The 15977-nt window shown below is 36.3% G+C and overlaps 1 non-coding gene across 1 annotated transcript; it reads right to left on the minus strand.

The window, feature by feature from the left end:
* Positions 1-358: 358 nt before the first annotated feature.
* On the minus strand, positions 359-494 carry LOC116075566. The gene has a single exon (XR_004112607.1). It is a non-coding gene; the product is annotated as a small nucleolar RNA SNORA42/SNORA80 family (small nucleolar RNA).
* Positions 495-15977: the final 15483 nt, after the last annotated feature.

Genomic DNA, 15977 nt, shown 5'->3' on the forward strand with positions numbered 1-15977 from the left:
ATTTGAATATAATATAAATGTGGTGTTGACACCATGTCAGTGTAAACATGTTGCAGTTAATAAAATATAACAAATCCACCTGCCTCTGACTTATTTTTAACTTCTATCTAATTAGTTGTCACATATACCATGATTTTTCATAATTTGTAATTGACTGCTTTCTCCCATTGCTTGTCTATTAATATGAAGAATTTTACACATTCACCATAATGACTTTTTATATCAACATAACCTATTCTGTTCAACAGGAAAATTCCTGAAATTATTTTTGTATAAACAATTATTTTGGAGAAAATGATCATGAGTATTACAATTCATAGAGAAGGGCCAATATATAACCTGGGTACATTTTTTTTTCCACTGTGTGACTCACTTCAATGCCAGCAGTCTACAGGCACGGAGGACGGGCAATGGTTAAGAGCCACAGTTTGCTCTAGCATGGGACACTATGAGAGGCCCATGGGAACGAGCCTGTCATAAATCCAAATCCATGCATAACTTGGGTACTTTGTTAATCAATTTTTTTTAAAGATGAGAGAAAGAGAATTCAAGATAAACCACAGGGAATGCACCACCTTTATTGAAGATATAGGAATTGGTGTATCTAGTAGATAGACCCATTATGGGATAACAGCTATAGAAATGAGAAGTACACTTGAGCTTCTAGAAGTATAGGTCTTTGCACCTTAGTCAAAGTTTTTTTTTTTCAGACTCTCTATTAGGTGAATAGCTTCTTTATAGAGTGAATATATGCCAAAGATAACTCACTGGGGCAGAATAATTGTGGGTACCTGTTATAATGCATATTTAATAAGCAGATCAGAAAACAGTTCAGATTATAATCAGTACCAAGTTGCTTTCATCTGTCTGTCTCAATTACAAAGTACGCACTATCTTTTTCAAGGATACTTGTGAGCTTAATATAGTATAATTAAAGCTAGGTGTACCTAAATATCTTTAAATTCCACTATTAGTTCTAAGAGGCACTATAATACTTGTTTGGAAAACATCAACTTATAAATGATATTGTTTGTCATGATGTCTAGATTAGACTATTTTGTCATCCATTGTCAAATCTCTACTTTTTCATAAAGACTGTACTCAGAATATAAAATTGTTTCCTATAAATAACCTTTGAAGATCATAAGAAAAGTGTTTTAAACGTTACTGCATAGCAAGAAGAACAGCTTCTGAGAATTATTAGGCCATAATTATTCATAATTTTATTTCTTTATATCTGTGAAAAGGAACCTTGCTATATGGATCAAGATCGGTTTGAATTTGCTATATTCAGACTGGCTTCAAACTTGTAATTTCCCTACTACAACCTTGTAAGAGCTGATTATAAAATGTTCACTACTATGCATTGGTAATATGCATATTTATTCTGAATGAAGTTAGAAGCCAATTTAAGAGTTTTCTTAATAAATGATATATCTGATCCCTTCCCCCTTTCTTTCAAAAGTAGGTCATTGGGAACTGATTTGAGTAAAAATTAAGGTGATATTTCTATGTTCTCTATTTAAGGAAAAAAAGTGAAAAATATTTCAGTAATCTAGGCAATGACACTGAGGTTATCCAGAAACACATTTGGAGTTGTAACAAAAGACTATATATAATGATTAATGGACTAGATATAAAGTATGAACAGTCGACGCTCAGTCTGGTTCTACCTTCCAGCACCATGCTTCATGAAATAAGACTCAGACTTAAAATATATTTACAAATGCCTTGGCCATATATCTAGACTCTTTTTTTAATAGATTGTAACTTAAAATAACCAATTTATTCGTATCTACATTTTGCCAAGTGGCTGGTTACCTGTGTTGACATTATTAGTGTTTTCTCACATTTTCCCGTTCGATTTCCAGCCTCACCCTCTCCCAAAATCTTTTCTGACTCCATGATGTCACACATCATCTTTACCGCCTAAACTAGATGCCAAAGATTTATTATTGATAGGTGTCACATCCATACAGACATAAGATAATCTCAGTCTATTATACCTATACAGTGAGAAAAGTATTTGGTGAAGGTTGCAATATATATTGTTGAGAAACTGGAATTACAGAGTTATCTTCATTTGGTATGCAAAGAAAGAGCTCAAAATCAAAAGGTGTGAGAGAATTAATCTTAATTCTTGAACATAAAAATCTCTGAGCTACCTTTAATGATATATTTAAATAAAGAGACATACGGAGTAGATTTAATTTTCTTTGTTGGGTTTGACTTAAGAGCTTGGAAATTAAGAGAGTGGTTGTACCAGCTTGCAATCCCACCAGCAATGAAGGAGTATTCCTTTCTCCACAACCTTGCCAGCATCTTCTGTCACCTGAGATTTTGATCTTAGTCATTCTGACTAGTGTGAGGTGGAATCTCAGGGTAGTTTTGATTTGCATTTCCCTAGTGACTAAGGATGTGGAATAATTCTTTAGGTGTTTCATAACCATTCGGTATTCCTCAGTTGAGAATTCTTTCTTTAGCTCTGCGCCCCATTTTTTTTATTTTTAATTTTTCAACACAAATATTCTTTATTAGATATTTCCTTTATTTATATGTCATATGATATCTCCTTTCCCAGTTTCCCCTCTGAAAAAAAGGAAAAAAAAAACCTGTTCTCTTCCCCCTTCCCCTGCTCACAAACCCATCCTCTTCCTCTGTACCCCATTTTTAGTATGGTTATTTGATTCTTCAAAGTCTAACTTCTTGAGTTCTCTGCATATATTGGATATTAGCCCTCTATCAGATATAGGATTGGTAAAGATCTTTTCCCAATCTGTTGGTTGCCGTTTTGTCCTATTGACAGTGTCCTTTGCCTTACAGAAGCTTTGTAATTTAATGGGATCTTATTTGTCAATTCTTGGTCTTAAACCATAAGCTCCTAGTGTTCTGTTCAGGAAATTTTCCCCTGTGCCCACATGTTCAAGGTTCTTCCCCACTTTCTTTTCTATTAGTTTCAGTGTATCTGGAGGTGCCTGATCCACTTGGACTTGAGATTTGTACAAGAAGATAGGAATGGATCAATTTGCATTTTTCTACATCCTAAATGCCTGTTGAGCCAGCACCGTTTGTTGAAAATGCTATCTTTTTTTCCACTGGATGATTTTAGCTCCTTTGTCAAAGATCAAGTGACCATAAGTATGTGGGTTCATTTCTGGGAATTCAATTATTTTCCATTGATCCACCTGCCTGTCACTGTACAAATACCATGCATTTTTTTTTATCACAATTGCTCTGTAGTACAGCTTATGATCAGGAATGGTGATTCCACCAGAGGCTCTTTTATTGTTTAGAATAGTAGTTTTTTTCTTTATTCTATATGAATGTGCAAATTGCTCTTTCTAACTCTGTGAAGAATTGAGTTGGAATTTTGATGGGGATTGCATTGAGTTAGTAGATTGCTTACAGCAAGATGGCCATTTTTACTATATTAATCCTGCCAATCCATGAGCATGGGAGATCTTTCTATCTTCTAAGATCTTCTTCGATTTCTTTCTTCAGAGACTTGAAGTTCTTTCCACACATATCTTTCACTTGCTTAGTTAGAGTCATACCAAGGTATTTTATATTATTTGTGACTATTGTGAAGAGTGTTGTTTCCCTAACTTCTATCTCAGCCTGTTTATCCTTTGTGTAGAGGAAGGCCTCTGATTTGCTTGAGTTAATTTTATATCCAACTACTTTGCTGAAGTTGTTTATCAGGTTTAGGAGTTTTCTGGTGGAATTTTTGGGGTCACTTAAATATACTATCATATCATCAGCAAATTGTGATAATTTGACTTCTCCCTTTCCAATTTGTATCCCTTTGATCTCTTTTGTTGCCTAATTGCTCTGGATTAGTGAGATTGCTTCAAGTTTCTCTCCATTTAGTTTGATGATGGCTACTGGTTTGCTGTATATTGCTTTTATTATGTTTAGATATGGACCTTGAATTTCTGATCTTTCCAAGATAAAAGATCTGATCTTTTATCATGAAGGGGTATTGGATTTTGTCAAATGTTTTCTCAGCATCTAATGAGATTATCATATGTTTTTTTTTCTTTGAGTTTGTTTATATAGTGGATTTCGTTGATGATTTCCATATATTGAACCATCCCTGCATCCCTGGGATGAAGCCTACTTGATCATGATGGATGATCGTTTTGATTCTTGGATTCGGTTTGCAAGAATTTTATTGAGGATTTTTGCAGCAATATTCATAAGGAAAATTGGTTTGAAGTTTTCTTTGTTAGGTCTTTGTGTGGTTTAGCTATCACAGAGCACTACTCAGCTATTAAAAACAATGAATTTATGAAATTCTTAAGGAAATAGATGGATCTGGAGAATATCATCCTAAGTGAGGTAACTCAATCGCGAAAGAACACACATGGTATGCACTCATTAATAAGTGGATATTAGCCCAGAATCTCAGAATACACAAAATACAATTATACTGGCTGGTTTTCTGTGCCAACTTGACACAAGCTGGAGTTATCACAGAGAAGGGAGCTTCAGTTGGGGAAGTGCCTCTGTGAGGTCCAGCTGTGGGACATTTTCTCAATTAGTGATCAAGGGGGTAGGGCCCCTTGTAGGTGGTGCCATCCCTGGGCTGGAAGTCTTGGGTTCTATAAGAGAGCAGGCTGAGGAAGCCAGGGGAAAGCAAGCCAGTAAGGAACATCTCTCCATAGCCTCTGCGTCAGTTCCTGCTTCCTGACCTGCTTGAGTTCCAATCCTGACTTCCTCTGTTGATCAACAGCAATGTGGAAGTAAGTTAAAGAACCCCTTTCCTCCCCAACTTGCTTCTTGGTCATGATGTTTGTGCAGGAATAGAAACCCTGACTAAGACAACAATCCACAAACCACAAAAAAACTCAAGAAGAAGGAAGACTAAAGTGTGGATACTTCGATCCTTTTTAGCAAGTAGAACAAAACACCCATGGAATGAGTTGCAGAGAAAAAGTATGGAGCAGAGACTGAAGGAAGGACAATCCAGAGACTGTTCCACCTGGGAATCCTTCCCATATTCAATCACCAAACCCAGACACTATTGTGAATACCAGAAAGTCCTGGCTGACAGAAGCCTGATATAGCTATCTCCTGAGAGGCTCTGACAGTGCCCAACTAATACAGAAGTAGAGGCTCTCAGCCATCCATGGGACTGAGCATATGATCCCTAATGAAGGAGCTAGAAAAAAGACCCAAGGAGCAGAAAGGTTTGTAGCCCCTTAAGATGAACAAAAATATGAACTAAGTAGTACCTTCAGAATTCCCAGGTCAAAGTGTGCACATGGTGGGACTCATGGCTCTAGCTGCATATGTAGTAGAGGATGGCCTAGTCAGTCATCAATGGGAGGAGAGGCCCTTGATTCTGTGAAGGCTCTATGCCCCAGTGTAGGGGAATGCCAAGGTCAGGAAGCCAGAGAGGGTGGGTTGGTGAGCCAGGGGAGGAGGGGTGGAACAGAATTTTTTTTTCCATAGGGGAAACCAGGATAGGCGATGCCATTTGAAATGTAAATAAAGAAAATATCTAATGAAAAAAAAAAAGGAAATTAAGAGAGTGGTTAATGCTGTGAATGGTGATGATATCATTAAGAAAACATGATATGAAGGATGTATACATATTAAGAGAAGATCAGCAGTGTCTTCTAGGAGGTAACAAAGAAACAGAATTTTCATTTAGTAAGTGTTATGAAGTATTCCAGTAACCAACTAAGCAGTAATTAAAAGGAGGAGATGGCCTTCTGGTCTGAACCTATGCCCTGAGCAGACCTTGGGTGCTAGCTCTGAACTCAATCCCACAATTCCCAGAGGAAGCTGTATTCCCAGGAGCTCTTAAATGCCCAGGTTCATAAGTGAGGAGGTCACAACATCTGCCCCAACACCTGGAGTTACTGGGAATCCTGGGATCCAGGGACTCAAGAACCCCTGTGTGGCCAGTGGCACAAGTTCCTTTCAGTGAACTGGTCCCCTGAGAATACTATGGACACTAGCTCTGTAGCCAATGCCAAAACATCCAGAGAAAGCTGGACTCCCAGGTACTCTAACACACCCGAGATCATAGGATTTCATGTTTACAGAAGCAGCTTGATTCCAAAGAAGCTCTTATACTCAGGACCTGAGGATGACAGGATCACAAAGACAGCAGGACTCTGAGGAGTTCTAACATAACCAAGATAATGGGAGGGATAGGCTCCAGTTAGAGACAGTAAGTGCAGGTAGCACTAGAGATAATCAGATGGCAAGAGGCAAGCACAAGAACATAACCAACAGAAACAAAGTTTACTTGGCAATATCAGAACCCACTCCTCCCACTATAGCAAGTCCTGGATGCACCATCATACAGAAAAAGCAAGATTCAGATTTAAGATCATTTCTCATGATGATGATAGAGGACTTTAAGAAGGACTATAATTAACTCCCTTAAAGAAATATAGGAGAACACAGGTAAACAGGTAGAAGTCCTTAAGGAGGAAACACAAAAATCCCTATATAAACAAACTCGAAGGAAAAAAAAAAAAAACATGATCATCTTATTAGATGCTGAAAAAGCATTTGACAACATCCAACACCCTTTCATGGTAAAATTCTTGGAAAAATCAGGAATTCAAGGCTCATACCTAATCATAGTAAAAGCAATATACAACAAGCCAGTAGCCAACATCAACCTAAATGGAGAGAAACTTACAGCAATCCCTCTAAAATCAGGGACTAGTCAAGGCTGCCCACTCTCTCCCTACCTGCTCAATATAGTACTTGAAGTTCTAGCTGGGGAAATTAGACAACAAAAGCAGGTCAAAAGGATACAAATTGGAAAGGAAGGAGACAAAATGTCACTATTTGCAAATGATATGATAGTATAATTAAGTAACCCCAAAAATCCCACCAGAGAACTCCTAAACCTGATAAACAAGTTCAGCAAAGTGGCTGGATAAAAAATTAATTCAAACTAATCAGTACCCTTCCTCTATTCAAAGGATAAACAGGCTGAGAAAGAAATTAGGGAACAATACCCTTCACAATAGTCACAAATAATATAAAATACCTTGGTGTGATTCTAACCAAACAAGTGAAAGATCTGTATAACAAGAATTTCAAGTCTTTGAAGAAAGAAATCAAAGAAGATCTCAGAAGATCAAAGATCTCCCCTGCTCATGGATTTGCAGGATCTATATAGAAAAATGGTCATCTTGCTGAAAGCAGTATACAGATTCAATGCAATTCCCATCAAAATTCCAACTCAATTCTTTCTAGAGTTAGAAGGAGTAACTGGCAAATTCATTTGGAATAACAAAAAGTCCAAGAGAGTAGAAACTTCTCAACCATAAAAGAACTAAGGAATCACCATCCCTGACCTCAAGCTGTACTGCAGAGCAATAGTGATTAAAATTTTTGTTATTGGTACAACGACAGTCAGGAAGATCAATGGAATAGAATTGAAGACACAGAAATGAACCCACACACCTATAGTTACTTGATCTTTGACAAAGGAGCCAAAACCATCCAGTGGAAAAAAGACAGCATTTTCAACAAATGGTGCTGATTCAGCTGGAGGTCAGCATGTAGAAAAATGCAAACCAAACCATTCTTATCTCCTTGGACAAAGCTCAACTCCCAGTGTATCAAGGATCTCCACATAAAACCAGATACACTGAAACTAATAGGACAGAAAGTGGAGAAGAGCCTCAAATACATGAGCAGAGGGGAAATGATCCTGAGCAGAACACCAATGGCTTATGCTCTAAGATTAAGAATCGACAAATGGAACCTCATAAAATTGCAAAGATTCTGTAGGCAAAGGACACTGTCAATAGAACAAAACAGCAACTAACAGATTGGAAAAAGATTTTTACCAATCCTGCATCTGATAGAGGACTCATATCTAATATATACAAAGAACTCAAGAAATTAGACTTCAGCAATTAAATAACCCTATTATAAAATTGGGTACAGAACTAAACAAAAACTTCTCAAATAAGAAAATTCTAATGGTCAAGAAGCACCTAAAGAAAGTTCAACATCCTTAGTCATCAGAGAAATGCAAATCAAAATCATCCTGTGATTCCACTTCATATCAGAATGGCTAAGATCAAAAACTTAGGTGACAGCAGATGCTAGTAAGGATTTGGAGAAAGAGGAACACTCCTCCATTGTTGGTGAGATTGCAAGCTGGTTCAAGAATTCTGTAAATCATTTTGGCGATTCCTCAGAAAATTGGACATAATATTACCTTAGGACCCAGCTATGCCACTCCTAGGCATATACCCAAAATATCCTCCAACATATAACAAGGACATGTGCTCCACTATGTTAATAGCAGCTTTATTTATAACAGCCAGAAACTGGAAAGAACCCCCAGATGTCCTTCAACAGAGAAATGGATATGGAAAATGTGGTACATTTACAGAATGGGGTACTACTCAGCTATTAAAAACAATGAGTTCATGAAATTCTTAGGCAAATGGATGGATCTAGAAAATATCACACTGATTGAGGTAACATAATCACAAAAGGACTCGCATGCTATGTACTCACTGATAAGTGGATATTAGCCCAAAAGCTCAGAATACCCAAGATATATTCACAGACTACATGAAGCACAAAAAGAAGTAAGACCAAAGTGTGGACACTTTGGTCCTTTCTAGAATGGGTAACAAAATACCATCTGGAGGAAATACAGAAACAAAGTGTGGAGCAGAGACTAAAGGAAAGACCATCCAGAGACTGCCCCAGTTGACAATCCATCCAATGTACAGTTACAAAACCCAGACACCATTGTGTATGCCAAGAAGTGCTTCCTGACAGGAGCCTGATAGAGCTGTCTCCTAAGAGTCTCTGCCAGAGACTGACAAATACAGAGGGTGACTCTTGCAGCCAACCATTGGACTGAGCATGTTGTTCCCCAATGGAGGAATTAGAAAGGACTGAAGGGGTTTGCAACCCCATAGGAAGAACAACAATAGCAACCAACCAGAGCTTCCAGATTCTAAACCACCAACCAAAGAGTACATATGGAGAGACCCATGGCTCCAGCAGTATATGTAGCAGAGGATGGCCTTGACAGGCATCAATGGTAGAAGAGGCCCTTGAGCCCATGAAGGCTTGATGCCCCAGTGTAGGGAAATGTGAGGGCGGGGAAGGTGGGAGTCAGTGCGTGGGTAGGATACAACCTCATAGAAGCAGGAGGAGAGGGGATGAGATAGGGGATTTCTGTGGAGGGAGGAATCAGGGAAAGGTATAACATTTGAAATGTAAGTAAATAAAATATCCAGTAAAAACGAAAGGGATGATGAACTGCTTAAAAATATTGATAATTATTTACATAAGATTTGAGCTGAACATAAAATTTATACGTGGCAAGATTTAGTCACAGCTGATTCTGACCAAAGCAAAGATCAATACATGTGATTATAAAATGCTTGATTGTTTATTATTTTCTCTGCGTGTTTTCTGGGCTGCCAATTTTATTTTAAATAATCTCATAGGAACTCATCCATGAGGTTATTTTCTCCACCTCAGTACTCACTAGTTTCTTGTAGTTCTTTGTGCAGTTGTGGGTCCTGAAATATCTCCCTTCTACATTAGCATGTCAATTGGCCTTATCATTGTTTGGTTCTTGTTTAGGCAGTCATCTTGTTAAGATATCTTGGGTATATTTTTCTTGTAGTTTATAAGACACATTCTTTCACAAAGTTTTCCTAGTCTACTGTCTCTTACAGTCTTTCTGCTTCCTATTCTGAGATGTTCTCTGAGCCTCAGGTATAGAAGTTGTGTTGTAGATGTATCCATTGGTACTGAATTTTGCACTGTTTGTTGATTTCATCATAACCTGTTGTGGTTTTCTGTGGTGGGTTCTATTTACTATAAAAAGTTCATTTGATGAAGGGTGAGAACAATTTTCTGGGAGTATAAGGATAAGTTCTAAGATGGAATTAGGAATTAAGACAGCCTAGTAAAGTCAGAGTTATAGGTTCTCTTCTAAGATCTATGACCTCAGTAGTACTGGGTGGTTGGCTAGGTTTCTAGTACCAGGCAATGATTTCTCTCGCACTGAGTGAGCTTTAAGTCTAATTAGACAGCTGTTCATTACTCCCAAGACATGAGTGCCACTATTATACCTTCAGGAATATCTCCAGACAATAATATTCAGAAAAAAAATTCATTAATTGTAAATGTGGTCGGACGATGCTTCATTAGAGATATTAGATATAGGGTATATGGGAGGAGGGGATAGAGGATAGAAGAGAGTGGAATGACGTAATTTAATTTTGAAAATCAATAAATAAATTAAAACGTATTTAAATGGATTCACACCATAGAGAGAGACTTGGAGGGTTTTGAGGGATTTGTTTCTGTCTTGCTATGCTATATAAGATTCTATGGTAGATTAGAGAATTTCTGCTCAACTTTCATGATTTCTATGATTATGACTGCAAACACTACTTGCTAGTGCTACAAGGTGTCACATTTTCTACCCAGTGTGAAATACATCCTAGCTTTAAGACTCAGTACTAGATTTAAGGCTCATATTTCTGTCAAGCCTGACCTACAATCTTCAGATTATGGTTACTGAATTTTTTTTTCCATAAACTTTCTATTTAACCTATGAGACATTGTTTCTCTGAATTGTGGAGGTTTTACTTGGATATCAATGTTCTTCATTTTGATTACAATCATGAAGAAAAACATTATTTTTTGATAGACTATAGAAAAAATCCTCTTGTGATTAATTCGGTGAGACTTGAAGTCTTTTACAAAGTATGTTTTGTGACCATTTCCACTCACAGTTTTGATGCTGTACAATATATTGTAGAAGACGCTAATGAAAGAAACTCCCCTAGATTTATATGCTGAGTGTTCACACTGTCTTCTTTCTTTTAAAAGGACAATAAATTGGTTAACACAACAAAGATACAAAACTGAATGCATAAGTATATAGTAAAGCACTGGAGATCTGTTTTGGTAGTGCTCGGTTCCTTGACATTTGACTCTCTTGTTTTGAATGAGCTGTACCTGATACAGTACTACTGGGATAAAGTGCTGTAAGCCTCCACATTTCTCCCTAATTTGACTTGAGTATTATTGACACATTTCCCCCCATCTGACTATGAGAGCCAGTCTCAATGTGAATAGTAATATGCCCTTTGTAAGGTAACAGTGATGCAATATATTATACCCTGCCATAACTAATTAGTGTTTATATCTTCCACTTCACTGGTCTTCATATTTCTTCTCCTTACAGAAAATAACTTGTGTCAATATGATCACACACATGTTATGAGGCATTATAGACTAAGTAACTAAATGTATTTGTCTACCAGTTTCAAATGACACGTTCAATTAAAAATGTTTATTCAGACACATCCCAGTTAGTTTGTCTGCTTTTAAATTAGATTTTTTATAAAAGTTCATTAGTAGAAGAAAATTTATGCAGACACTGCATAAAGTCAGTATAAAATTTGTATATCATTGTATGTTTTTTGACTAAACATATGACAGAAAATATTTAATTAATTTAGGATGATTTTATAATTTCATGTTGATGAAGAATCATCCATAAAATGAAAGCTGATGAAATTTCTTCTGGAATTATTTGATAGGTTTAAGATAAAAATATAGATACAACATTGTACCATAAAGGCAATTCATAGAAAAGCTATTATTTCATATACATTAACCTAACAAACTAGTGAAGACTCTAACTTCAATGCAATTTTGTTTCTAAATTAATTTTATGTCTCACTGACTGAAGAAATGGCACATAAAATGGTTTCTAATTTCTGTGTTTACAAAAAGCAGAGAATTCACATAGGTTCACTTTCACCCATATCACCTCAACTTTATTTGCTTCCCAGAAAGATGAAAGAAAACACTGTAGCATAAGTGATCAGACTACGGTTTCCTTGAATAATGAACACTTAACCCACTGAACTATAATTAACCACTTTAATATTCTTTACTTTGTTCTCTCCTACACTTCCAGCACAGAAGTGATGATTTCTTTAGCAGCAACTCAGAAACTTGCATCAATTTCAACCGGTCTTTGAATTTAATTAAGACTGTCTTATTGCTTCCTTTTCATCTCCTGCTGAAATTCTTGTCAAATTTTATTCCATTTTCTTTGTATTTCTACATAAAATTTACTCTTATCAAGCTATTTGCCACAAAGTATAATAAACTTGAAATGATAGCACTAAAATTGAGTTATTTTATTACCTTTTTTTATTCTAGCAACATTCATGAATTATTGTTAACATCCCTAGAGTCAAAGTTCTTCATATTTTAATTCTACCGAATACTTATTTTCTATTTCCTTGAAATTATTTATTGTTATAATGTTGAATTCATTATTTGTATACTATAAACCCATATGAAAACTAAAGCAGCTTGTGTTAAAGGGAAAGAGGAGTGGCGGTGATGTCTTCAAACTAAAGTCTCACAAACTCTTAGAGTTTGCATGTGGTCCAAGAGAGAGCAATTAAACAAGGCATACAGTTAAAAGCATTTGAATAGAGTGTAACGTAAATTAGATTTAATGTGACTTTTAAACCTAAGTATCTTTTGTCAAATCATTTCTCCAAATACTTATGAGTTTTCAAATGAATTAAGTATCTTTAAACTTTTGCATAACAAACTAAGTTACATACCCCTCCTTCTGGCTAGACAGTGAATATTGTTATCTAGCAACAATCACTGAAAACACAAATGAGCAGAGGACAATTCTATATTTGGTTAAAGCAAGGATATGCTCATCATTGTTAATTCATCTTCTGTTTGCTCATTCTTTCATGCCTGAAGGGGAAGTTTCAGAACACTTCTGGGAAAGAATCAGAAGTACGTGTCTCTGTCACGTTTGTAAATGGCTGGCTATCTCTGATTTGAGAGCTCGCAGGAGTGAGCAGAATTAAGTGAGCAGGCCAGACTATGGATCTACTCACCACCTAAGTTATCAAAGTGGGACACCCACCAAGAGCATCAAATCTCCTTGTCGTTTTTCTTTTAACTTTTCCTTCCTTACCTCACTGTCTGAGTTCTAAGCCAAAGCACTCCATACACTATGAGCTAAAATATATAAAAATATGTTATAATATGATATGATATGATATAATATAATGTAATATAATATACACACTAAAATGAGTTGTAGAATGTATAAGTAAGATATGGGTTGCTAGATCCTTACTAAATATTTTTTCAACCCAACCAATAGGCGCACAAACCTAGGCATAATCTGATCCTGCTGTCATTATTGAGTTCCATATAGTAGAAATTAGTTTGATCAGTTTATGTTTCTGGAAGTTCAAGGTCAGGCTGCCAGCAAGTTCAGTGTTTCTCTATACCACTAACTTGGCTGGCCTGCCCTGTTGACATTGTCCCTCACATGGTGACTATCTTCTAAGAATATGAGTCCTATATGATAAAATGAATACTGACTCTGGTCTGACATCCGTTTAATTACTGCATTCTTCACGGCAGCCGTACTGGATTGGAGAAATAGGACTTTAAGAAATTAGTTAGGGAGTGGCATGAACATTCAGGATAGAAAATGCTGGGATCTGTAAGAGGGAAAAGGAAAACATGATGAAATGCTTTCCAAGTCCCACTGTGCCTTCATAAATAAAGCTGAGATTCATCATTTTCAGCTCATGTTCTGTTGAATAAAGATGAGAACAGGCTAAAGGGAAACAAAAGGAACAAATGTGAAGAAAAAACACACCCCATTAATTATACTATCATGTGTTAAGACTAAATATACATCAAAAAAGAAAATTGGAACCTGATGTTTTTTAAATGGAGTAATTTTGCTGAGTTACAGGAACACGTCTTAATACAGGATTTTTTTTTTCTAGAAATTTCCAATCTACTTCCATATTGAACTGCAAATTGTCACTTATTCTTTCCTTGGGTTGCTCAAAGTTTGAATTTTTGTCAGAGCTGCCAAAGTCTGAAGAGAGCAAATCATCACTGTCAGTTTACCATGTGCAGTTGAGTAGGAATTAACCCTAATGAGACACAATCGTGAAGGACTGGCCCGGAGTGGATAAGAAGATAGCTCAGGAGCCTGGCAAGGGAGCTTCATGCTGAGTTGCTTGTAAAGTGGGGTTTTGAAAAGTCAAATATGGTTCAGGATGTACAAGAGGAGAACAGAGGCTCCTTGACATTTCCTGACAGAAGATTGCACTTACTCCAAATGATAACAGTTTGGTACTGATGGGATTTCAGGGAGACACAAACAAGGAGTATGCAACACAGTGGGAAGCAAGAGTCTAGGGCTACACAAAGAGGATTTGAAAGCTAATTGTGTGAAAGTGAGGAGTGCTTCACTGTTGATAAGAATAAAGGGTAAGATATGTGAGACAAACCAAAAAAGGAAAACAAAAAAACAAAACTACAAACAAAACCAAAACCTTTGGAATATACAACATTGTTAAAATGTGAAATGATTAAAGAATAACTTTATGATAATTGCTGATAATGAAATTCAGAAAGGACGAGGTTGCCATATGAAGGAGGAAGGCATGTCAGCCCTTCAGAGAGTAGGTAGCATCTTAGGAGAGAATGATGCTAGAAAAGGACGAGTGTCATTTCAGACCTAGAGCTCAGAAACAATGTGATGTATTTATAACATAAATTATGTATATTTGATGCTGTACAAAAAATACATACATATATTTATATATATTAATAAATATATACATAAATTATATATATTTGATATATATGTGATGCTAATTTATAACATAAATTAGCTTTTAGGAACTACAAAAGTTTTATTTATTTCATTTAATAATCACCAGGGTGCCATTTTGGGTTTGCTTCACAGAACTGTTCAAGAAACTATTCTAATATTCTGCATATAAAACATTTAATTGTCAATTATCAGAAAATTTGGATCAAAGAAGGAGGGTCATATTAATCAAGATAGGAATTATTCTTTAATACACCCTACTGCATTTTTATAACAGCATAAAACAAGAGGTTTCACTGCAATTCTCTTGAAATTTTTATTATGGCAGAGGTTTAGACAGGTGGTTTACCTGAAATAGTTGGACGAATATATAAGAATAACAATAATACAAAATGTAGAGCTCATTGGGAATACTCCATTATCTTAGTCGCTGAGTACAGAGGAATGTCAAGAAAATGATTTAGCATGCATTAAGCCAATGTGTGTGCCCTGTCTACCTGAGCTGACCCATCTCCATTTGTTATTTTTCAGTTCAGATATAAATGCATGATCAAGGTCTGACTAATAAGACCTGTAAAAAAGAATGATCTGGTAAAATCTAAGATCATGTCTCCTTTTCTTAAAGAAATTGTCTGACTCTGGGCTGATGGATGTGCATGCTATTGTACTTTGAATTGGAAAGCACTTTTCTAGCCCACCTGAGACATTAATGACACAGTGGTTACAATAAATTCAATAGGTTGCTCCTGAAAATGCATGAGATTCAAAGAAACTCCTCAGTAAAGACATTAAAAGTGATGTCAGAGTCTTCTGTGTAGTCCGCAAAGGTCAAGCTCTCCATCACGGGCAACAGCACTTCTGCCTGTGTTCCTTTGATCTTTTCAGCAACTTACATCTCAACGTCCTTGAACTTCCAAGAACTGTGTGAAAGAAAAAAGAAATGCAGAGACTAATAAAGAGAACCATTACTTCTTCTGTGACTTACGAATAAAAGAAGAAAGAGTGGACTTTTTATTTTTGTGTTATGCTGGCAGAGCTTGCGATCAAGAGTTCTAAGCAGATAGAAGCCGGAGCACAAAGAAATTCCCTGTAGAAATCAGTAAAGTTATTAAGATGGGCCTGAGAATGTCATGCTGTCTAGATTGGTAATTAAGAATCCAAAATTTGTCAGGTTAAATCCCCTGGAAAAAAAAAGAAACAAAAAGAAAATCTTATTAATATGCTAACAAACCCTCAAATTATAAAAACAGTTTATAACAATGATCAGCAATAGATCCCACCTATACTAAGAAGGTTTGGATGGAAGACAGAA

The sequence above is a fragment of the Mastomys coucha genome, unplaced genomic scaffold (assembly GCF_008632895.1).
Source record: "Mastomys coucha isolate ucsf_1 unplaced genomic scaffold, UCSF_Mcou_1 pScaffold3, whole genome shotgun sequence".
In the NCBI taxonomy this organism is placed as follows: domain Eukaryota; kingdom Metazoa; phylum Chordata; class Mammalia; order Rodentia; family Muridae; genus Mastomys; species Mastomys coucha.